This window comes from Sinohyriopsis cumingii, chromosome 11 (assembly GCF_028554795.1).
Source record: "Sinohyriopsis cumingii isolate HCF-2022 chromosome 11, ASM2855479v2, whole genome shotgun sequence".
Lineage (NCBI taxonomy): Eukaryota > Metazoa > Mollusca > Bivalvia > Unionida > Unionidae > Sinohyriopsis > Sinohyriopsis cumingii.
Window position 1 is genome coordinate 86,149,045 of NC_142971.1, and position 26,798 is coordinate 86,175,842.

General features: G+C 36.1%; 1 protein-coding gene across 1 annotated transcript in view; it reads right to left on the reverse strand.

Annotated features, from left to right (window-relative positions):
* LOC149788899 (plexin-A1-like) overlaps positions 1–26,798 on the reverse strand; it is a 336,630-nt gene that overhangs the window by 265,551 nt on the left and 44,281 nt on the right. Inside the window, exon 2 of the mRNA XM_089975025.1 lies at positions 7,855–7,999. The gene's annotated coding sequence lies outside the window, so the exon portion shown is untranslated. The remainder of the gene's footprint in view (positions 1–7,854; positions 8,000–26,798) is intronic.

Below are 26,798 nucleotides of genomic sequence, written 5' to 3' on the forward strand. Positions count from 1 at the left end.
AGCTATTCCTTTTCTTGGTGGCAAGATCCTATTGACAATTGCAGGCTTCAACTGAATGGGTGCTGCTCGTCAATCACTGCCAGGTATGACTTACTCTCAGCCAGCACCAAGCTCTAGGCCGGTAGAAGGTGCTGCTACTCCCTCAAAGATTGAGTATGATTCCCTCTCTGTATTATGGGAATGAAGAGGGTGCTGTAACTCGCTGTAACGGTTCTTTTTGGGGATTTCCCGGGTTCTTCCTCCACCAATAATACTGGCCGCCATGTGAAGCCTATCGTGTGCTGAAAGATGGTGGAAACCCTTCAACAACAACAACTCATCTTATTCATGATGAAAATCCTCTTCCATTTTTATGCAAATACATCCTCAAACTGAACAGAGAATTATCAGCAGGACTCAGTCTACCCACATGGTGACAGATTCAACCTCAAAAGTTTTTAGTTTCATAAAATAAAGTTCTCTTTTGATAAGGAACTTTTAATGGTAGTGACAAGACACATGAAATGGTGGGAGCTGAAATAAAAACAGAGACTTTAAGAGGAAGAAATAAAAAACACTGTGCCATAAAAGAGCATAAAAGCCTATCTTGATCATTCCCATGTGACTGGAAATCTCCATAGGTAGTGGATCTACCAATGGTAATCCATCTCTTTTACTAAAACTCACACTTGGCAAAGAAAAACAATTCACAATTGCCATTAAAACAGCAACAGTTACAGTCAGTGTTGATAGACATGGCATGAAGATCCCTCCGTCTTCTCACAGACCCCAAGGCAAGAAAAAGAGTCTTAAGTGTGTGATTCTGGAAGGAAATTTCACTCAGTGGTTCAGTGGTTCATAATATTTCATTAAAGACCACAAAACACAAGAGAGACTCAATCTTGATACATCTCTGTAGCTCAAACTGCTTGATGGGATTAACAAGGTGTGATCCAAACTAATTGCCATGCCCTGTGAGAACTCAAGTGTGTTGGAAATGGTAGCTTTATAGCCCTTGATAGTCAGACTGAACATCCTTTGTTCTCAAAAAGAATCAAAAGAAAATCAGTTACTTAACTCTCAGAGGAAGAGATAGGATCAACATGTTACCTACTGCTATTAAAATAATAAAAATAATAAATTCACAATATATTACTGAAAGAGATGGAATTTTCTTTGAAGAGTAAATTAAACCATCTTAATAATGGTGGTCAACCAAAAAAAATTACAACTGGTTGGAATGAACATTTGACCATTACAGTGGAATGTTCAACTTCCAACAACAACTTTTATTTTTGGTAACAATATAAACTAATCATTAAAATGGCATTGCTTCAAGGTCTAAAATTTATTGTGTTTAATCCTTATTGTAAAGAGCTTAATTTTCGGAATGGCCATGCCTGCTTCCTTAAGTAACACTACATGGGAGCTACAAATATAGACTTGCACACAGGTAGATCAGGGCATAGGGTCATTCTTCACTGGATGCAGTGGAACCCCCCTGCTCACACTGCTCACCTCCATACCATAAAGAAGGGGCTAGAAAAGATGCAAGCATTCACCTTAACCCTTGTCAGCATACTGCAGCATGAGAGGGATCCCAGCTTAGCAATACAAATACTTAACAAGAAGACAAAGGTGATGCAACTCACCATCGGTACCTGGAAAGTGTGCACACTAATGGACAGTTGTAAACTAATGGACAGTACATCAGTTGATTGAGAGAAGAACAGCTCTATTTGGTAAAGAAATGACCAGTTTCAATATCCAGATAGCAGCCCTGAGTAAAACATACCATGCTAAGGAAAGACATCTCACTGAATAGGAACCAGTTACACCCTCTTTTGCAGTGGATGAAGTAAAGAAGAGGGACATGAAGATGGTGTTGAGTTTGCCATCAAATCACAGCTGCTCAGCAAGCTCATAGATCTAACAAAAAGCAAGAATGACTGACTACTGCAGACTCCATCTGTCTTGAAAAAGACAATGGCATTTCAATGACTACATCAATTATCGGGAAAAGAGACAGTCAGGATGACAGGTGCAGAATGCTGGGCTGACCACCGGCTCATTGTCTCCAGTTCAATGTCTAAATTCATCCCAGCATATGACCACAAGGCAAAAATGTGCCCAAAAGCTCAATGTATCCAAATTGAAACAAGAGAATGTGAAACAGGCATTTGTTCAAATAATGTTCAAACAAATAGAAACAACTGATGCAAACTATGAGAATATAGAAAACTTGCCATCCTTCAGGGACTATATGTACTCAGCTGCATCCCAAACCCAAGACTGGTTGAGAATGATGCTGCCAAACAGAATGTTGTCAAAGAAACACCAGCTTCAAAAGGCCTGTTTAGAGGACAGCACTTCATCATCTAATAAGTCAGTCTTCAACAACATCAAGACTCATGGCTGAGCAACTTATGGGGCACAGTCATCAGGAATATCTCCAATACTGAGTTCAGACGACACCATACTGCATTCAGACAACACCATACTGCTCACTGACAATACTTAAACAACATAATGAATCTACAATCATCAACATATATAATGTTCCAAACGAATTCCAATAGTACTGAAGGTCTTGATACTATACAATGATGCAATCAAAAATGTCTTTGTATGAGTTCACAAAAAATCCAAAGTAGCATATTTGTCCAAATGTCAATGAGCAGTTTAGTAAATCTAATCAGTATTTTAAATAAATAATTTCTCTCAAATCATAACTGACAGACAGATTGAAAACCGGAAAGGATTATTTATCAAATCTCTATTTATACACATTTTCACCTGACCTATAACATAATAGAATGCATACCTATCAACTTGTACGGAGTACCTGTAATTTAAAAAAAAGTCCCGGGAGTCTGGATGTAATTTTCTTTTTTATTCAAACACAATCCAGAATCTTATTTAGCTATGTACAGAGAAGATGGGGATTGCTCTTATATGCTTTGGAAAATTAACATTAGGCCCAGAGATCAAAACAGGTCTCTTTTTTTGCATTATACCCAATGCACAGAATTATTGGTTTTCATGTCAAGTAAAACCCCAAATCTTGTGTATCTTACATTATCTTTAGTGCACTTTTTAAAGTGAAAAAAGGCACACAAAAAATATTTAAATTGCATTTTATTCTGCCAAATACGCATTCTACACATACGTTTTTAGAAGAGCAACAATTTAACCAATTTTTTTAGATATTTTGAAAAATATTAGCTGATGCTTGTTGCCTGAAATTAAGTTCTGAAGTGAGTAGATATGTAATCCAAACAGAGAGATTCATTGCCAGCATGATGGATGTAGTACAGATACTTAGTGATGTCATTTTCCTGGCTCTAAAATATGTTATACGGCATGTCAACTTTTTTACCAAAATCAACACACCATATAGCAAATTCATAACTTTTCAAACACAAGATATGCAATTTTAATAGAACTGATCACCAGCTTATGAGGTATATGCCTCTGGACTGCTACTTTGGCAATTTTTGTATTTTTAGATTTCAATTTTTGGACAGCTCTTTGCTTAATATCTTATGGTTTGGGGGGAAAATATAAATATGTCATAATGAGACCATGATAAATCCCATGTAAATGCGTTTTTCAAAATACCTTGCACATCTTTTTTTTTTACTAGTAGCGACACTTTTGTTTTTAAGTAGCTTCACACTTTTATCATGAATAACTTAACGATGAGTTTGAGGATTATTGCATGCTGCCTGATGTCAAGTGTTTGCATGTATTAACAGATGATGGCAACAAAAAAAACATTTGTAGCTACTGGCTGGATATTATCAGCCAGACAATTAGCACTAGTGGCATCCACTTCCCAAATCTGACAATAGTTATTCAGCGACTACTTACCTTACCTCGCAGCAATGAAGACTGTGAGAAATCTTTTTCTATGATGAAAAAAATACATACAGATTGTAGTAATTCCCTGAATGCAGACACACTAACATCATTTTTACAGTGTAAAATAAACACAGACACCTGCCGCATTGACTTTAAAATGCCTGATTACATTTTGAAAAGTGGAAAGGGTGCTCTCTGATTTTTGTTTTTCATTTTGTCAATGAAAGTAAGGGGATAGTGATCATTAAATACGAAAACTGGAAAAGGAGTTGAACTAAATTACACATCAAAATGTTGCAAAGCCAATATCAAAGTCAAACATATGTGGAATAATTTGTCTGGTGCTTGTTTAGTTTCATAGAAAATTAGTGCATTGGATGATCCACACTATTTTTAATCTTTTAGAATCAACATCACTTGCAACTGACTGAAATCTTATTCTGAAAGAACTTTTGTACCTTAAAGTATGGGCTTTAGTTTGTAAAAAGATTCCTGACATTTGTCAGAACAATGAAACTTGAATGTCCAACTCAACAAATTAGTGAAAGGTTTGACAATTACAATAATGTAACTCTGTTCATGGCCGAATTTTAATTCACACAGACCCAAGAACAAGGATGTTCTACCTACATGGTACACAATCTAGAACCACCAAGATTGCTTCAAAAGAGGATCATAGTCCTCTGATCAGCTTTAACTAATGCTGCAGGCATTGTTGGCTCTTAGACCCCTCCTCCATGTGGAAGCTGACCAAGAGTGGGATGGTTGACAATGAGTTAAATTCAAACTGACCAATCAAATATAGTGGACTAGTGGGCTCAAACAGAATGGGGGCATGGCCTAAACTTTAAGAACAGGTTTCATTTGCATGGGAAACTTTCACTCAAGATTTCCATGTATTTAGGTTTTAGAAAGAGTACAGTCGTATGAGTCTAACTCAGACCATGGTATCTTAGGAAAGGAACCATGAAGTTTAGCAAATTTTGAAAAAAAGGCCACTCCAAGATTTGTGGTTACTTATCTCATAAAGGGGAATTGGAAATGGATTTAAAAGTTTTGAAAGAAGTTCTCAGAGTTGCAGCATGTGGCAGCAGAATAGTAGCAGGAAAAAAGGATAAGCTTCCAGGGTGCACACAAGGCAGCACAACAGCAGAAAGAAAGGAGGTAGAAGCCAGAGTGGAAGGAAGGAGAAATGAGGAGGGAAGGAAAGAAGGAAGAAAGGAAGGGTGAAGCAGATGAAAAGAAGGGACAACACAAAGAGCAGTGCCTCTCACATGTAGATTATAGGTTCAGAATGATGAACTTGTTAATTGGGAATCTGACTAACCAGGTCAGTTACTATGGCTATTGTCTTAGGCAGAAACTGAAGCCTTTACATTAAATATATTTATTAATTTGATCCTTTACATTTTCATAAAATGTTATCCATGAATCTTGTGTTGTTATATCTATTTAGGCTTTGCTGACTTAGGGCTCAAATTTGTTAATGCATATCTGCTGCAGTATTATTTATAATACTGTGGCTGGATCATGATATATAATACCCCGTCATTAAAAAAATCACATCAGTTGCTTTTTACTAATGGATGCTTGGAATTGAGAGATAGCCTTGACCTTAACTTCTACATGTTTAACTTAATACAATATGTTTAACTTCACATAATATGCCCTAAAAATGTGACACAAGCATGGGAAAGCTCACTTTTACCTAAATTAATCATCATATTTGCATCACTGTGATGATCAATGAATTTTTTAATGGTTTCCGTGTATAATTGTAGATGATTATGTATGCATCACAATCATCTAGACCATATGTTAACATGTTCATCAGATGCTCAATTGTTGCTGGAGAATTTGTCTTTCTGAATGGCATCACTTTAAACTGATAAAGCCCATTAGGAGTTGCAAAAGCCAGAACTTATTTTGCTCTTTCCATGAGTGGAATTTGCAAGGTCACACTTGGTTGCCTATTTCTAATTTGCATTTTTGTTTATGCAGTAATCTACTCTTTGCATTCTGTTTACAACTTACAATCATGAACAAAAGTTAAACAAACAATATAAATTAAATATATAAAAGACTTCCAACAACCATCAGGGCATATCTTTCCATCAATAGACAGCAAAATCCTCACAAGAATTCTGCCTTGTGCATCATCATATTGATGACAAGCTCCTCCCCTAGAGTCATGTGGCTTCAGAAAAGGATAACAGATGACAGATGTGGTGTCTGCAACTTGTCGACTCAACAAGAAATGCTAATAACTGAACTCCAATCTGTGGATGATATTCATCAATCTCACAAAAGCCTCTGACACTGTTATTTGTGTGGACCCTTTTGGAAGATCATCACAAAATTTGGTTGCCCAGAGAAATTCATCAGCAATCCTCTCATGGTATGCTTGCTCATGTCATAGACAACAGTAAGTCATCTGAACCATTCCCAGTCAAAAACAGAGTCAAACAAGGCTGTCTGGTGGCCCCTAACCTTCTTTCAGTATGATGTCTTCTGCCATGCTTACTGATGCCTTCCATAACTATGACAAGAGGATTTATATCAGATACCAGACTGATGGCAAGTTCGTCACTTAGGAGATTAAGATAAAGACTAAGATACAGGAAGTGACTGTTAGTGAGCTCATGCTTAATGAAAATTGTTCCCTGAATGGTAAATCTGACATCTAACAGAATATGTACCATTTTTCTTCAGCTTGAACCAATTTTGATCTCAAAATCAGTATCAAACCTGAGGTGATGCAGCAGACTACCTACCATAAACCCTCCTTGCAGTGGATAAGTTCACTTATCTCAGCAGCAATTTGTCATGTGCAGTTCACACTGATGATGAAAACAATGCTAGAACTGCTCTAGCAAGTGTGGCCTTTGGCAGACTAAATGCAAATGTGCATGAGCAAAGACATATAAGTCTGCAAGCAAAATGTAAGGTCTACAAAGCCATAGTGTTGTTGACCCTGCTGCAATCAGGTATAACCTGGACTGTGTATAGATGCAATGCCTAGAAGCTACCTGAGAAAACTGATGAGGATAAGATGGTAGGATACAGTCTGAGACACAGATGTTCTCACATAGGCAAGCATTCCAAGTATCCACACTCTGCTGATGAAATCACAGACAAGATGGGAAGGCTACTTTATCAGAATGTTAGAAAAGTGACTACCAAAGAAGATTTTCTATGGTGAGCTGAAGGAAGGAAAGTGATTTCCAGGTGGTCAGAAGAAACACTTGCAAGATTGGACCCTAAAGTCATCCTTGAAACATTTCAACACTAACCCAGCCTTGGGAAGATCTCACACAGAAACTTTCCAACCTTGTTCAGTCTCATCCATTTTGGAGCTACAGATCTGAACTGAGGAGAACAGCATAGGCAGTGCAGAAGCGCAAGTAGCAGAAACTCAGAACTGCAGCATATCCTCTATTAATTGAACAACCACAAGTGGCATCTCCTGTGCAACAGACAAGTTAGAGCACAAGTTGGCCTCATGAGTCACTCAGGTACTCACAAAAACCAAAACAGTAATGTCATGGTCATCTTCAAAAATGAAGGATAAAGAACAATAAAGAGACCAATTATCAATCAGGATCTCTGATCTAACTGTAACTCATTGATGTAGCTGTGTGTGCACAATACATCCAAAAGTCATACTGAGTTGACATAATTGCATATAACAAGCTAACAGTGCCGAAGTTTTCAGATATGTTGTTAAAAATAAATGAGTCAAAAGTAAAATAAATACATGTCATATCTGGATGTGATGACTGGAGTAAATCTGCTGAGAAAAATTACTAAAAGTAACTGTGTCTTTCCATTTTTTCTTCTTTCTCTCTTTTTTATTACATTCCATTAAAATGTGCTCATATCAATCCTAAGTCAACTGTAGTGACAAGAGTTGACAGTATACAAAACTCATTATATCATGTTACATCATTATCATTACAGTATATAACTTAATAACTTTATAATGAAAGCAAGGACAGTCATAAAACTCACCTCAATCAAACAAAGTGACTCCCTACTGTAGTTCACACATTTAGTCCAGTGTAGATCCCCACTGTCTCCAGATACGTAGTTCAATGTACAAAATGTCTCAAAGACTCCTTCCTGACTCCATCTTTTCAAATTCAACTACATCAACCTACAAAAGATGATATCGTACATGTATCTCTCAATAACTTATTTCACTATAAAGGATGGTTTCTATTGGTAAATTTCAATGAGCAAAGATAATTTATTAGGCAAGGAAGCTAAGAAAATAATGTTCACAATGCTATTACACCATTAAAAGGAGCCATAAAAGTGAGCTGCTTAAATGGAGCCCAGTAACGCTGTCATAACAGTGTTTAAACACATATACAAGTAATTATGGTAACGATGTGAAACCACATAATCACTGATTCTCATTAACATGGAACTAAAACTGACTGAAAATGTAGTAGCAATAATGAAACAAAATCCAGAAAGTTTCAGAAGACTGTCCGGATTCATCCACCAGTGCAAAAGGTGATAACAATCTTATCGTAGTGCAATTACAGCTGAAAGAGAATCTGTTTGGTTTCCATCTTGCAAAAAGAAGAAACTGTACAGGGACATCCTAAGGGAACCAAGTCAGCAATGGCATTCAAGGTGTTAAATAGGGACAGAAAAATGCCAAGCAGACAACAATGTTTTTGCTTGTAGCATCCCTAGGAGTGTTAGGATTCAATTTGCATGAAGACCTTTTAAACGGTTAAAACTGCATCTTATCGGTTAATCCACCATCAAATATAGCAAATCTTATAACCAGCAATTTCTGTCATCATTTAAGTGTTACAGCTCCTATCTGACATAAAATGTACCAAATAATGTTGCTTTTAATAGCTGCAATAACTTCCCCATCACTATTGTGCAACTTTTGCTTTACATGTAAACAAAACATTTGTCCATTTGATGTGAATACATCCTCCCTCAGAGGCATCCCACTTGTGCACCTCACATGCCCATGTGCAAAATAGTTATCTTTTTCAAGGATGCATGTTAATGGTTGTGTTGTTCATAATGTGAATAGAGAAAATTGCTTGTGCAGGTTAAAACCAAATATGGGGTTAAAACCACCTATGGGGTTCTCCCTTCAACAATATTCTCTTGAGTGTTACAGTTTATCTGTTTTGCTTTTTGTTTATATGTTGGAAACCAATGCATAACATAGGCCATGCCTCAATTAATATTCCTTTAATAAAATGACTAATGAAACATCAATTCCTGGAGGGGGTTCTATTCAACCACAGTTTGTGCAATTCATGTTCCATTGTTACTGTGTGTGTGTCTGCATTGTTCCTACAGAACAAAAAAGGGGCCCCAAGTGGTGAGTGGTCTAAAGCACTCTCCGTTAAGGATCACTGCCATCTCACCTCTGTCTGCCTGGGTTCAAGTCTAGGATTCGGCCAATGTGGGTATGTGAGAAAGCTTGCCAGTAGCTTCTTGTGGGTCAGTGGTTCTTCCCGGGGTTTTCCTGGGTTCTTCCTTAACCATTAATACTGGCCACCATGCATAGCCTATCGTGTGCTGAAAAATGGCATTAAACCCCACAACAACACAAAACACAACACAGAACAAAAAAGTTCAACAACTGAACATTCCTCAAAAGTGCATCATTGTCTACTTTGAGCAATAACACTGAGGTGTCTAGCATGCGCTATGGCAAGCAGGTGTATTTCATCTGTTAAATAATGCATATTGTCATCATTATTGTTCTCCTTTAGATAAGGTTTTATTAAGAGTACAGTGTCATGGGCCTCATGGTAGTCTGTGATTAATTGTAGCCACAAGAAGGGACTAAACTGTCCAGACTGTCCAACAAGTTCCAGATGCAAGCATAAGGATTAGTACTTTTTGCATAATATGGGCTAATGAAATCTGGAACCTAGCCAATTCCACATGTACAATTAGATTGTGGAGGAAACATCAATCCCCTCATCAGCTTAATTGTCAGGTTCTTCTCTTATGAAGACCCAAGGAGCCCACTATAAGATGTTTAGTTCTGGAATAAATTATTGAGTCCCAGAAGCTTACGGGCCCAGTCTCTTCAGAGGGAGAAGCTGAACTCAGAATAATATGTTGTTGCCTTCTGCAAGAAAAGAAGTGCAACTGCTCATTTCAGGTAGCATGCTGCTACCTTCCATGACAAAGGAAGTGCACTGCTCATCTGAGAGTAGCATATTGCTGCCTTCTGCAATGAATGGAGTGTTTTGCTTATCTCAATGTAGTATTGTCCTGCCTTACATCAGAAAGTGTATAACTTGTTTCTGGGCAGCAAAAGACACATTCCAAGTGGCGCTCTCCCAGATGGAAGAAGTAGCGTTGCACCTTGATGAATAATAAAGACAAACTAGGCTATGACATATCCAGGTATTAGTGAGTGAGGCATCACTCTTGGCAGTTTCAAAGACCTGAACAGGTCTGCCAAGTTAGAGTTTTTTTGCTATGGCTGAGTCTGTAGAAAAATTAATGTTGTTGTATAGAGCTGCCATACAGAAAAAGGGAAGATAAGAAAATCAGCCACTGTGCTCACAGCTAAGATTAACATGTTTCTTGCTGCATAAATTCCATAAGTGTCCTGGGATGGTTCACCAGGAGGATGAGAAAACAGTGGGGCTATGAAGAGGCTAATAAAATGAACATATTGGTGGAGTTTCACACTCATAAAGTACTAGAGGGATGATTTTGAAGAATGGAAATGAATCAGCAAACAGGCAATTCCAATACTTGCTGAAAACATCAACAAGTGAAACAAAGAATTGGAATCTGCCGTTTAACTTTCAAACAAATCCACAAATGGTATCCACCAAAGTTAAACAGAGAATCCAATATTGATTTTCTTAATGATGATTTTATGAGGACTAACTTCTTTTCCATTACAGACTGTCCTCAAAATTATATTTTCACAAGGTTTGGCTAGTTAGAATAAGTAATCTGTTCCAAGGCACCAAACAAAGGAGATTTGAACCTCCATTAAGAGTGACAGTCAGAGGAGACAGTCAGATAGCAAACTCTTATCTTATTGATGCATCCCTGAAGGGCTAAGCACATTGCCCTCATTTCCAAATTGTTGATGTGGAGGAAAGATTCATCTTGGAACAAAGAATCAGTCCTTTCAGCTCAAGATGAGAACTACAACCTGAATCTGATATGACAGGGAACTAACACGAATGGGGTTAGAGGTGTACATGGTGATTCCACTCCAAGACTGTCCCTGATGTATCCAAGAAATTGGATAATGGTAGAGATCCCCACCTAGAGAATTTAAGTATTCAGTGGATCCCTGTACAGTTTCCAGTTCACTACGGTCTGCCAATGGGAGCTACATGGAATACAAAGTCCCCTGCAGATAAATAAAAGGAACAGCATAAAAGTGGTCATTGCTTTCAGTGACTCCAACAGGTACATGATCTCTACTCTGTCCCAAGGAAACTAATTCACATGCAGACTAAATCTTGAGTTGGAGTATAAGCTCCGATTTATCTAGACTGGGTAGAAGACCCAGAATGGTCACTATGGACCAACACCAAGACAGAACTAGTTCATGGTACCCTAGCCAGTAATGGCTAATGCCCATACTCTCTGAGCTGGGATGGAGACACATAAAAGAAATGTTTGCTGTGTTCAGCCTGGACACAAACAGATCCATAAGGGGGATTCACCATATAGAGAATTGGTACTCTGTTACTGAGTGGTTAAGAGACCATTCTGTGAGAATGGCTCTATCTGTTCTGGATAGCCCCTTATTCTGTTGATACACCCTTGCAATGCTAAAATACTGCTTACATTCCTAGGGTGTTTAAGGCGAGGGACAAATAAGAGCAGATGCAGAGCCATGCCTTGAGAATAAACATCGAGTACATCTTCTACCCTTAACAAGTGCAGAAATCCGACATTGATGATGATTTGTTGACAGAGGTGGAGTGTTCCTCGTTAGAGCAACAAAAAGCAGGCCCAAATGTGGATCAAAAACAAGTTTAAGTTGTCAATACAGGAGTGTGTTCAGTTTTAACTCCTGACAAGGTTAAACCATGCTGGAGAAGTATCCTGGATCAGAAACGTGTGACAATTTAAAGGTATGCAGAGTCAACATTGCAGTCTGGAATGCACTGTCCAAACAAAGAGTGCTTATATCATTGCAAAAGCTGCAAACTCAGTTGGAGCAAACGTTGGTCACCACCTTGAGGACAATTAACTGTTTAAAAAGCATAGGAACAGTCAGCTAGAATTGCCACTGGATTTACTCATGGACTTTGTCATGCACATTTTCAAATTGTCTTCTTTTCTGTTCAGCAACTTCAGTTTCAAGTACCACAACCTCATAAAGCCAGAGCTAACAAATATGTATATCAACCCATCTGCATTGCCTCAAGCACTGTCACTGACTAGCTTTATGGTAACAACCTAAATGGACAGATCACTTGAAGCTTCATGAATCTCAGATGGCTGGAACTCAGCTGCTTGGAATGAAGCAACAGAATGCAGCTAAACAGAAAAAGAGACCTCAACTTTAAAAAGCAGTGCACTTTTTAAAGACAACGCTATTCACATGAAGAACACTCCCAGAACCAGACTTTTCAGTGGCAGACAAATCACTGCAGGAAGCAAGGCTTAAAATTAGTTCAGAAACAATGAACAGGGGTTCTCAGACATGGAAAGAATCAGTAAGATCTTCCCAGGACAATAGTGTGCAGCATAATGGTGTTACTTACAATACACCTGACAACTTTGCTGCTGGGAAACTTACTGCATGTGTTGAAGGATGGTAGATTATTACATCAGATGCTTGGATTCTGAATACTGTTCAAGGTGCTGAAATTGAGTTAGAACAGTGATCTGTACAGACATATTTACCAAACATAATTAAATTTTCTTAAACTGAAGAGAGACAAATGCTGAAATTCACAAATTTCTTGAAAAAGTATTATTAATTAATAGAGTTCATTCCATGCCTGGACAATATTTTTCAAAATGTTTTCATTCAACCTAAGAGAGACGGGTCTTTCAGACTTATTTTGAATTTAAAACATTGTAATACAAATGTCAGTAAGGTTGTTATTGTTGTTGTTGTAGTGTTTAACACCATTTTCAGCACAAGATAGGCTATTCATAGCGGCTAGTATAATTGGTGGAGGAAGAACCCTGGGAAGAACCACTGACCCACGAAAAGCTACTGGCAGGCTTTCTCACATAACCATGTTAGCCGAGCCTAAGACTCTAATGCACGCAGACAGAGGTGAGATTGCAGTGATCCAGAACGGTAACGCTTTAGACTACTCAGCCACTCTGGGCACCAAATGTCAGTAAGGTACATTTCAAAATAGACACTAAAAAACAGCTGTTAATGCCATGCACAAAAATTGTTTCTTTCCATCTATTGACCTAAAGGATACTTACTACTCTGTTAAAGTGGCTCAGAAACATAGAAAGTTTTCATGTTTCACGTAGTTTGGGGATATATATGAATTTACCTGCTTGCCTAATGGTTTGGCATCGGTACCATGTGTTTTCACCAACCTATGACTGAAACCAGCTTTTGCATCACTGCTATGAAAATGTGGCATACATTGCCAATAGTTGTTTGTGGATTATTTTGACCAGTGTAAGGAATATGTTCAGGAAACAGAAAAATCTGTGGTTGATTTTGAACCCACCCAAAAAATAGCTTTTGTGATTCTTTCATGACTTTGTAATAATAATAATAATAATGACCTTATTTAAAGAGGGTAACACAATTAGCTAAAAACTAATCTACCTTGAGGCCCTCATACTAAGGAATTTATTTATTTTAGCTACATCTCAGAAGCCACTGGATTCATTGGGTTTGGAAAAAGGAAATAGAGTGGGCATTTCTAATCTCAGCTGGAATACTATTCCAGACCAGAGTTCCAGAGTATTGGAAACTTTTTTTAAATAACTCCTTATCTGGTTTGGGAATTTTATACTGTTTGGTAGACATTGATCGCAGGTGGGGAGTATTACCAGGTAGCCTATTGCTGGACTTAGTGATTGTAAATATTCAGGAGCACTATTATGAGATATCCTGTACATTAATTTGGCTTTTCTCAAACAGATTTGGACTTTACTTCAATACCGGGTAGGTAATATTTTTAACCTATCAACTAAATTTTCCTTGCTTTCTTTCTGGATTGATATTAGCCCAAAGTTCTTTTTTGAAGATGTGCCAGCTTTGCTATGTTTTTGTCATTTGAATTACCCCATACTGTATTACAGTAGTCTAAACAGGGTTGTATGTAACTGTTATAAAGTAGCTTTCTGTGCCTTTCAGGGAGAAAATGTATTATCCTACTGAGAAGCCATAAACTTGAATTAACCTTTTTACTGATATGTTTGATATGTTCAGTCCTTGATAGGTTATTATCTACCAGAACACCAAGTAGTCTATCATGACAAACCATTTGCAAATTTATATCCTTCCATGTCAGACATAGTTCATCACTATCAAGATTTGTCCTTCTTGGCTGTGTTGAGATAAGTAATATTTTAATTTACCAGTATTTAGGTAACCATGCCATTGCATGTGCACCAGTTTTCCAGTTTGTTTAGGGCATTCTGTCAAGAAATTTTGAGTTCATGCTTTGTATTATGGATGTCTGACAATGTTGTGTCATCTGCATAGAGATCTGTAGATGATATTGAGTCTTTTAATAAAAGTGGTAGGTCATTAATAAATAAAATGAACAGTAATGGACCTAGAATTGAGCCTTGTGGTACTCCGTATCTAATTGTTTCAGGTTCAGACAGAACACTATTTATGTAAACATGTTGTGTTCTCTCACTTAAGTAAGAAGCAAGCCATCTAATTGTTCTTTCATCACACTGGTAGATTTTCAGTTTCTTCAAAAGGATTTCATGATTCACCATGTCAAAAGCTTTCCTGAAATCTACAAATACAGATCCTATTAGTCTACCTTGGTCAAGTGCTTGAAGCCATTTATCAGTTAGGAAGATCAAGGCAGTCACACAGGAATGGTTCTGTCTAAAGCCTGATTGATTAGGGTGTAACAGCAAGTGTTTGGTTAAATATGACATGAATGAGTCATGGACATGTTTTTCAATCAATTTTGACAAGTTTGGTAGCATTGAGATTGGTCGGTAGTTATCAGCATCATCCTAAAAAACCACATTTGTGAATAGGAGTTACTTTTGTAGCTTTCCATATTTGGGGTCAGATGAAGTTGCAATACTTGAATTAATTATGAATGTTATGCTAACTACAATAGCACAGGCAGAAGATTTAATGAGTCGTGGACCAATCTGTAGCTTTCTTGGTATCTCGTTCACTGAGACATTTTTTAGCAAAGTTTTTTGATACTGGTGGGATAGAGAAACATACCTCCTTAGAAATTTTGCTGCTGCAAAACTTTTCAGTTCATTAAAGTTGTTTTCTATCACTTTTTCTTTTAACTTTGTGGTAATCTTAGTGAAAAAATCATTGAAAACATTTGCAATGTCATTGTCATCAGTGACTATGGTGTCACTTACCAGAAGTGAGTGAATTTTATTTGTCTGCTTTTTGTGCATTCCTCCAGTGAGTTCATTTGAAGACTTTCCAAATGGAGTTTGTGTTGCTCTTTTCGTTTCCAAGCAATGATTGATAATAAGTTTTTTTTTAGCTTTTTTAATCATACTAATTGTAATTTTATTTCTCCATACTTTATATTGTGCATGGTTTCCCATAGCCTTGAATTGGTCTCATGTTTTCATAGTATCTAGGATTTCAGTAGTAAGCCAATTAGGTTGAATTTCAGTCTTTACTCTACATACTTTCAGTGGTGCATGCTTAGATACTACATCCATGAATAAGTCAGTCCACACTCTCATGGCTTCATCTATGTCATCCAAATTTTGGATCATATTCCATGGAACTTTATATAGGTCATTGAGAAATTGGTCTTCATTAAAAATTTTGAACGATCTGTAAGTGATCGTTTTGTGTGTATTTTTCAAGTTTTCTTGCATTTAACCTTTCTTGTCAAAAGTAGGATAGTGGTCACTAAGACCAACATTCGGTACATTAACACAAACCACATTGTCTGGTAGGTTGATATAAATGTGATCAATAAGGGTGCTCAATTTTTCTGTTACCCTTGTGGGCTCATTTACCAGCTGGTCCAGGCCTAATGATTTGATAAATTCCATCCAGTTGTTCCTTACTTGAGTATTGAGAAGGTCCTTGTTTATATCTCTGAGTATATATGTTTCTTTCTCCGGTGCTAGAACATTTTCCATTTGTTTCAAGAAGTTATCATTCCAAATTGCTTTGGAGGAAGATGGCCTATAAATGAAACCAACTAGGAACGATTTTGCATTATTTTGAAAAATTTCCACACAGATACTCTCAATTTCATGTGACTCCAAGTCAAGTTGCCTTTCTACATTTACATCTTCCCTAATGTATACAAGACCCCCCCCCCCCCCGCTGTCTCTCTGTCCCTACATAATGGTTTATTGTATCCCTGACAGGGAAATAGATCATCATTGTGGTTAGCATTTAACTTGGTTTCAGTGAGTCCTAAAACATGTATATCATTTTCCTTGGAAGACAACATTAACTTAATCTAGTCTATTGTTCCCACTATACCTTGTACATTTAAGTGACCTATGTTAAAACCTTTCGTATTTAGTTTCATATCAATTATATGTATGTCATCATGCAATGGGGTACTCACTGAGATTGTCTCCATACTACTTTTAGCATTCTTACATCCTATTTCTATATTTAAATGTTCATATATATTAGCATCTCAAAATCACATACAAACTTTGAAAATCCATTTATGTTTGCATCTAGTCAATAGTGTTCATTGAATAGTTAGAGTCAAGAGTCTCACTAAGTACAATTTGATTTGTTGTAAATTAAGCATTGGCATTCTCCTATTTGCCAGCTTCCTAATATGTATAATACATTGATGGACAAAGTCTTTGTTTGTGTCCATATTTATGGCATCTGAAGCACTCAATCTGTTTGCCATGATGGCATACCTGTGTCATGTGCCCAGTTTCTCCACAGTAGAGACAGTACTCTTCGTTATAGTGTCTGAAAATGGGGGCATACATGTTAATATTTCTCAGTAGTTGAGAGGTTCCGTTTCTGCTTAAATGAATTTTGTCTCGGTGGTAGAGACTAGGGTTGACATCCTGGTTCTGATGAAAGAAAGATGTGCATTGTGGAATGTACTGTAGGCTGAAGTCTTCACATAGGTCAATTATCATGTCATTGATTTCTTTGGCCTTGGTGTCCACACGAGGAGATAGTCCTGATACCATTATTTTACATGTATTTGGACTGCAATACCTAGCAGCATGCAGTGAAACTTTCAAAATCTGTCCTGATTTGATTTAGTGACCTTCCCTCAAGGCATCATTTCCACCTACTTGTGGGGGGGGGATCATACAACAAAAGATGAAACAGGTGGCCATTGGGATCAAGAAGAAAAACTGTATCATATTAACTTCTTGGAACTGAAAGCCTGTACTTTGACAAAACAAACTCTTTGTGTGGAGGTGAAACATACTCTAATGAGCATATATATGAATAACAATGTTGTAGTTTCACAAGTGAAGAAAAAGGGGGGGAGCATATTCCTAATATACATAAATTATCGCATGATATCTACCTGTAGTGTGCAGTTAGGAGTATCTGGTTAAGTGCTTCTCATTTGCTGTGAACAATGAATAGTGATGCTGATGGATTCTCTAGAAAAATAAATGAGGATTCTGAATGGAAGTTTAAGCTCTTTAATGCTATCATTAAAGTGTATGATCAGCATACAGATGTGGATTTATTTGCTTCCAGACTAAATCACCAATTTTCATGTTATGTTTCATACAGACCTGTCCCAAAAGCCATAGCAATTGACAATTTTTGTTCAGATGGAATTACAGTTATCATTACTCAGCTAACCACCTTTAAGTTTGTTGGGGGCATTCCTGCAAAAAATGGCCCAGCTTACCACCTTTTAGTTTGTTGGGGGCACTCCTGCAAAAAATGGCCCAAGACAAAGCAGATCTTATTGTTGTGGCCCCACTATGGCCAATATAACCTTGGCTTCCCAGCCTCCTGCATGCTGCAGTGGGTCCATGCTTTCTGCTACCATGCCCACAAGAGATTCTGCACTTGGCACACTATCAACAATGACAAAACTTCCTTCACAAATTGACGATAGGTGTTTTTATTAAGACAGCAATCAAAAATCAAGGATAAACATACAGCTTTCATCATTATCAATTCATGGAAAACATCAATGAAAAAACAGTATTTGGGTTGTCTCCAATAGTGGACATTATTATCAAATAAAAGACTGGTTAATCCACATGACCCACCTGTGATTATTTTTATCAAGTTTTGAACTGAATTAGTAGATAGAGGTTTAGGTTATAGTTCTGTAAATGCAGCTAGATCTGCAATTCCTTCATTGCTGAAACAATCTACCTCAGGGCACCATGTGGAGACTTTGTTTTTGAATCCTATTCATGTGACAAAATATGGTGCATCATTATTTGTTTACATTGTTATTTGCAACAGACCAAAGTTTTGTGAAATTCTGAAACACAGTTATTCAGCAGCATACAATCTGCACATAAAAAAGTTGTAAAAGACACAATATCAAACTGGATAAAAACTTATAGAAAGTCTGGTATTGATATATCAGTTTTTCAGGCTCATAATACAAGGGCTGCATCTGTTTCTATGGCCCATGCTAAAGGCATACAGTTGTGTACAGTCTTGAAGGAAGCCCATTACAGACAAGACTGAATTCAGTACAAAGGCCTTGACAGCTTCCAGATTTTAATAGCGGTCATGTAATGTACAATGTTCAGGTTTACTAACCACACATTCAAGTTTCTTCCTTTATTCAGCTTGTTGTTAATCTATTCCACAAATGGAAGCCTCTCTCTGAAATCTCAAGGGATCACAAGGCACTTATGGGGAAATTAAATCGATGAATTAAAGTCGACTTACCCAGTTGATATTTCATTGTAATTTCACGAACCCCGTAAGTGCCTTAGTGATCACATGCCCATGTTTGATATTTAACACCTGACAGATGCTGCCTCTATTTAAGTGTACTGTACTTGCAAATTTTAACATAAAGTGGACTGGGGAAGTGGGCAACTTGATTTAAACTGTGGGAACTAATATAACAATTAAAACTACAACAAAACTGACCTTCAACCCACTGATCCCAAATTTATTTAGGGAGCAGCCTAACCAAAGTCAAATCCACATATGAAATTTCATGAAACCAATTAGCTGGAAAATTAATTCAACATGCAAAATCCAAAATCAAAATTATGGCTCATGTGACCTGGGTCTCTGGCCTTTAAACTTCCACATAAACAGTTTTCTTCTTCCTGAAACCACTACATACAGTACAAGAACAGCCAACCTTTGAGACTAAAACAATGACCAACTACAAACTAGATAACAGTAGTTCCTCACTACAGCAAATCAGTTTCAATCCAAATAGGAATCATTTATTATCAAGGTGTAGATAACAACAAAGTGTATTTATAATCCTTTTATAGATCTTTTGGTATCCAATAATGCAAGTGTGTAATAAGTAAGTTTGTTTTAGTTGGAAAATAACTGCACGAAAAACACTTACAAACAGACTGAAGAATGCTATTACTATATCCCCAAATTTGTTTATTCCAAGGAAGTGGGATGGGTCCTGATATAATACAATAATTTGTATATATCATAAAATAAAATATTCTAATACAGTACCTTCTTGTGAAATATTTAGTATTTTGCATTTCATAGATTTATTCTTACATTCTAAACAAAGTGTATAAATTAAATTAGTAATGACCTTTCTTGAATGCATAGAGAGGATCTAAGTATTTATAATTAAAAAAGAATTAAAATTAGAACAACTGCAAAGGACTGCCATCACAATTTCACATTGTAAACCCACCCTATCCCATGGTACTCAACCCAGAGTAACCCTGTGAACATATTGCTGAACTGGTAACATATAGATGGCGCATCTTCCAGCTATGACTGCATATATTTATTTGGTCAGAAAATATTACAAAAATTTATTTTAAAACTAAGATTTTAGAAATTGGACCTTTTACCACTACTCACAGACTACATGCGCTGAAGCCAAAAATGACATCCCCTCTCACAACTGGCTTCCACAGGGGCAAATTTACAACAAAGTTTTGTGAATTTCCATCCAGCACTTTCGGAAGAGATGTAGGAATGAGATGGATAAGTGGGTGGAAAAACAAAAGATTTCACAATATGCCACTTATTCAAAAGGCATACAGAAAATAATTTACAACTTTACACCAAGTGATTTTCCAAGTCAGCTATATTTATAAATATAAATGAATGCACATATAAAGTAGGCTATACATGTACATGATGAGCTGTCATACACACTAAATACTGTGCACATTTCCTCTGTTTCAGCGAGTAATCAGTCCTAAATATTTCACACTGATGTGATACTCTACATATAGAAAAAAATATCTTGCAGAATAGGGTAATTTGGCAGTTGTCAAAAATATATGCAAGACAAAATATGACTTTTTTTCTTATAATCAGAATTTTCATAAAATGCCAGAAACAATAAACTTTTTATAAAATTAAACAAACTAAACTATACAATTAGTTTCATGGAGTTCAAATGTGAAGGCAAAGAAAAGGCAATTAGTAAAACTTCATCAGCTCAATATAACAAATCCCCAGGCATTTGTATTAAATATTCCCTTATTTGAAAAACTAATTTGATAATCTCTGCTTTCTAACCCTCATTCCCTTAAGCAATGGCTCATAGGTCATAGGTCCTAACCAAATATCTGGTTTTCATCTTTCTGCAAGAAGTAAATATGTAAATCTTGGCTAAAAATATCCCATTACATACATTTACCATAGCAACAGTGCAAGAAATAAGTCTGGTGAATTTCCAGAAACTGTTTCAAGATGAGCTACAGTTACCGACAGAATGGGCAGAATGGTGGACAGAAGGAGGGTACTGTATACCCCACTCCCACCCTGGACACTGAAGCATGCTCTAAATGATCTTTTTAATATATATATATATATATATATATATATATATATATATATATATATATATATATATATAATCTAATTTTGGTGAGATTGTCAACAAACAATCCCTGATCCCCAATCAGCCTGTCATGAGAATCAGGTAAATAAGTATAAAATGAAGCTTAATTGAAAGAAAGTCATTTTACAAGTAGGGCAATTTTTGTCAGTTAAAGCAAACCAATATGCATTATGTTGTCATGTGCTTCTGTCCACCATTTACACATCAGTCACAAGTCACATGACCATGTGATTAGTACTGGATTATGGGCATTTCTATACATTTAAAATGAGATCACCACAAATCAGGACTTTATCCCCTCTTGCAAGATATCGAAAGGAATTACTAGTGCTTGTGGGTGGAATCAGAGATCAATGGATTTCTCTTCCATGCTTAGAATTGGTAAATCACTGGAACCATGGCAGATTTCCTTTGCAGTGTCATATGTAGCAGTGGAAGCTACTGTCATAATAGCACCCAATACATTATTCCAATTTTTATAATCCTAGCATCTTACATGCAACATTCACTGTGCCTAATGTCCATGAATTTTTGTCATTTTCATTGTTATGGTGATCAGCATGTCATTAAATGAGTTAGCACATTCCAGAGATGATATTATGAGATGAAATGATAATTTAGAATGATGACATGAGTAATATCAAAAATATTTACAAAATATCAAATACATTAAATTTTAATATATGATGTTGCTGTATTCCAATATCACATATGCATAATTTTAAGATGGATCAAGTGAAGTTATTATTCTCCTCACCAGGTAATGCTGATAATTTACATTTATCTGGACTTTCAGAAACAATGTTGACAGAAAATCTGCTTGAAAATTTCATGTATAACAATGGCTATGACAAACCTGTTCAAAGAAATAGGAAAGCAGATGAGCTCGTGTTTTTTTTTTAACTGGTACATTGTATTATTAAAACTGGTACACTGTATTGTTAAAACAGGTACATTTTATTGTTAAAACTGGTACAATGTATTGTTGAAACTGGTACATTGTTAAAACTGGTACAACTGGTACATTGTATTGTTAAAACTGACACATTGTATTGTTAAAACTGGTACATTGTATTGTTAAAACTGGCACAGTGTGACCCCGCTATAACACGGTCATTGGGAGCCATAAAACCCGACCGCGTTATATACCGAACCGTGTTATATGCAACCAAGTCAGTTAGCTAAAGAAAATGTACCCCCTCAAAACTTGTGTGTGGGGGTGGGGGGGTGGGTAATAAATGCGGGCGGTAAAATACGTGCTTGCTCGGCACAGCTACCAACTTAAACTGATGCATATTAAATGAGAAAACAGAGAAGACATAATAGTTTACTTTATTTAGAGAACCATGAATTGGTACATATACGTGAATCTTGTTTATATATAAATGTTTAATGTATAGCATGAATAGAGTATCAACACCGTGTACTCACCCGCGAACCTCATCATATACATTGAATCCACAATACAAGTGATTACATCAAAAATATGCACACACACATAGCTTGAAATAGTCATTAATTTTGTAACAGGTCATATTGGACTGAATTCTGTCGAAAACACAGCAGAAACACATAACGAATGACGGAGCACATTTACTTTAAAGTACATTCCAAGTAGGTAAAAGTTAGTTTGCGTTTTAAGCCGCCGTTGGTAGCGTTCGTAAGCATAGACGTTTTCCCTACAAAAAGGAAACTTTCAGAGCACAGTTAATGTGTTCCTGTCACGTTGGAAAATGCACAAATCCATCAGATTCCATCACTTTTATTTAAGTTTGGTACTGACTTCCTTTGAAGAAAAGTTCTTTGCTGTTATTGAAAGATTGTAGTCGGCTTTCTTTGATGAAGGCTGCATGCGCTATTGAAGTCGCAGCTAAAGGACAGTTTTGGAGAGCCAAAAAAATGCCCATTTTTTATTGTGGCGGCAACATCAATTAATGGTATTGCATGATTGAGACGTATTTTTTCATTTGCTGAGTATGTTTTCATAACAATCGGAGCTTCAAAGGTAATCTGTTTCCTTTGAAATTTCAGCAAACTATTTTATCTGGGTACATTTTTAAAAAGGAATTGGCCGTCGTTTAGGGTATTCTAGTTGCTGTCCCTCCATGCCTACTGAATAAACCAATAAGATGGATTTTCATTTTTATTTTTTACATTTGTGGTAGCAGCGTGATGCTGCCTTCCACGCATGCATCTGAAAATTAACAAAGGGTCAACGGACACTAGAGACGCAGGTGTTCTGATGACAGAGATTATTACAGAAAACGTGAGTGTTCTGAAAGATTTCATTTTGAGTGAAAAGATGAGGAATTTTACTTACCATACACATACAAATTTCAGTCTTTGTAAATATATTAATTACTAGCGAGCGGCGGAAAATCCGATGAAAGATAGATTACGAGATAATGCCTCGTCCGGGTTATCTCCGTTACCAGAAATGTCAACAACAAAAGGTGGATATTTCACAACATAAAAATCTCATGCTAGATGTCAGGATAAGCGGATTATGATATAACAATACACTGTTTAGATGGTTTGTCAGTATGGACAAAGAATTTGTTTAAGTAACAATAGATAAATTTCAGTGCATTTTATATCCAGTTTGCGGCTTCCTTTCATAGGGCCTCTGAATTTCTGCACTCCAAACCAATGGTTGTATATAAAAGTTTAAACAGCCAACAATGTCACCAACAAATAAAAAAGCCACATAGTATGTTTTGCAGCCAAAAAGAAAAAACAATCCAAGTCTGCGACATTGGCAAAGACCTACGCGATCCCAGAATAAATTTTTTATGCGTTTTTCTTCTTCTTACTTATAAGAAGGAAAAAAAATACTTCTTCGTGTACGAAAAAAATATATATAAAATTTCAGGAGCCAAGCCACAATCATCGTGTATTATTCATATGTGATCTCTTCCCCAAAATGCTAAGCAACTTTTTATGGTTTTTTTTTTCTCGTACTTTTTAAGAATTTTTTTTTTGTGCACAAGAAAAATACATGTAAATGATATTTCGGGATCCACGCCACGACGGCATTATATCCGAATTCACGTTATAACGGAGTGCGCTATAGCGGAATCACACTGTACATTGTATTGTTGAAACTGGTATATTGTATTGTTAAAACTGGTACACTGCATTGATGTTAAAGGAAGGGATGACCTAGAAATAAGAATTATAAAATCCATTTGATTACAGACTACTCCATTAAAGCTAAACCCTACATAGTTCGTTCTGTGTACAGACCCAATCATCAAAAATACAGTTTGGTATGTTTATACTCTGAACTTCAATAGATAAAAATTCAAGTGAAGAAAAGGAATTTCATGTTCTAGGTCACACGAAATGTCCTTCTCAGCAATCAATTAAAAAAGATTTGGGTGCATTTTATTGCTTTGTTAGGAGCAACTAGTGAATGAGTAACATCTACCTCTAAACACTTATGGACCATATTTATACCAATACCAAAGAAACTATTCCAGAAGTAACTGTTCCTTACACTGGTTTAAATGACAACTTTGCAATTTTTTTTACATGTAAAGTCAATAGTCCTGAGTATGTGTTGAATTAAATACATGGGAAGAAACAGATGACTGTAAAGCCATAGAACTTAATACAATTGGACCAAGGTTATTAAAGGCTGTTGCACTTGCTATAGTAGAGTATAGCTTTAATTTGCAATCACAGTATTAGGTCTAATGAATTTCCACAGACTTGGAAAACTTCCAAGGTAACTTATCTGTATAAAGTTGGAACCAAACATGGTGTAAATAACTATAGACTCATCTCAATTTTTCCTGTCTTTCCATTAATTACTAGAAGAACACATTATGATTCATTTGTGAAGTATTTAAACACTTATAATCCTATTCATGCTAATCAGTCTAGCATTCGACAAAATCACTCACATGAAACTGCAATTGTATCTAGTATCTTTGATTGATAAATGAAATAGTTTATTTTTTTCCTGCAGACCACGAAATTTTGCATGAAACTGAAAACTCCCTGAACTGGTTTACTTTTTACTTAACTGGTAGCATACAAACAATTATATATAATGGTCACCTTTCTGAAAGTAAAAATGTAATCATAGAGTACCATAAGGCTCTATCTTCAAACTTCTGCTATTAAATAATCACTTACCTGTTAAGACAGGGAATTTAATTTCTTCCAATGACCCGTATGGAGATGACACTACACTACCTGAGTCGGGTGAAACCAAAACTATACTTGAAAATAAATTATGTGATGCTCTTAACAGACCTGAAGTATAGTACAACAAACTCCAAGTTATATTTGATAGTGTTAGCCTTAATATGACATCGCATAATAAAGTTCTTGATGTATTTGTAGATAACACTCTAACCTGGTCTATTCACTATAAATGTTTCAAAAAAAGTTGATTCTTATTTTTGGTTACTTAATTAAATCAGAATATTTATTTCTTTTCAGTACAGAGTCATATTTTATAAAAGATATATTCAGCCATATTTGGACTAATGTAATGTAATTAGGTGTAATAATGCCTCTAATTCAGCCATATTTGGACTAATGTAATGCAATTAGGAGTAATAATGCCTCTAATTCAGCCATATCTGGACTAATGTAATGCAATTAGGAGTAATAATGCCTCTAATTCAGCCATATCTGGACTAATGTAATGCAATTAGGAGTAATAATGACTCTAATTCAGCCATATCTGGACTAATGTAATGCAATTAGGAGTAATAATGCCTCTAATTCAGCCATATTTGGACTAATGTAATGTAATTAGGTGTAATAATGCCTCTAATTCAGCCATATTTGGACTAATGTAATGTAATTAAGAGTAATAATGCCTCTAATTCAGCCATATCTGGACTAATGTAATGCAATTAGGAGTAATAATGCCTCTAATTCAGCCATATCTGGACTAATGTAATGCAATTAGGAGTAATAATGCCTCTAATTCAGCCATATTTGGACTAATGTGATGCAATTAGGAGTAATAATGCCTCTAATTCAGAAAAACCAAAACTCTGAAGATGCCGAATGAGGGCATACCATTTGTATAGACAAATTTCAGGATGCAATGAATTATATAACAATTCTACCAGTATATAAAGAATATTCCTTAGAAAGGCCAAACTGATGTATATAGTATCCTGAAAAGCCATTCCTGTCTATCTATGCAATATCTTTCACCAAAGATATGCTGATGGTACTACAAATTTAAAGTTTGTAAAGTTCAAAATCTACCAGATGAGAAAGTAAATAGCTTTAAGTCAATTAGTCAAGTCAGATAATATTTTTACACATTTTTGTCTCATTCTTTATCTCACACTATGCGATATTTCACACAAGTTTGACAAGAGCTGGTCTACTGTTTTAATAATTACATGAGTTCAACAACTCTAAACAATATGTACATGTACATGTAAGTCAAACTGACTCTCTACTAGAATTCACTGTTTTTCACAGGTGCAAATAATTTAAAGCCCCAACAAAGAATAAATCTTCAGGAGAAAGAATGAGACCACATACTCATTCTGCAAATTTAAAAATGATGGAAGTGCCATTTCTTTGCAAAACCACATCAATTAATGCCCCTGAACATAAATCAATTCACATTATTACATTAGTTATTTGGTTACTGATTGTAATGGGTTTCCAGCCATTAATTGTTACTGCTGTAAATAACAAACAAAGCCTATGCTTGGACACAGACATTAAAATCATTTAATAATGCAGTGTGATATGCCTTTAAGTGACATATTAACAACAGTAGATCTTTATTAGTCACTATTTTAAGGCCAAATAAACAAGTAC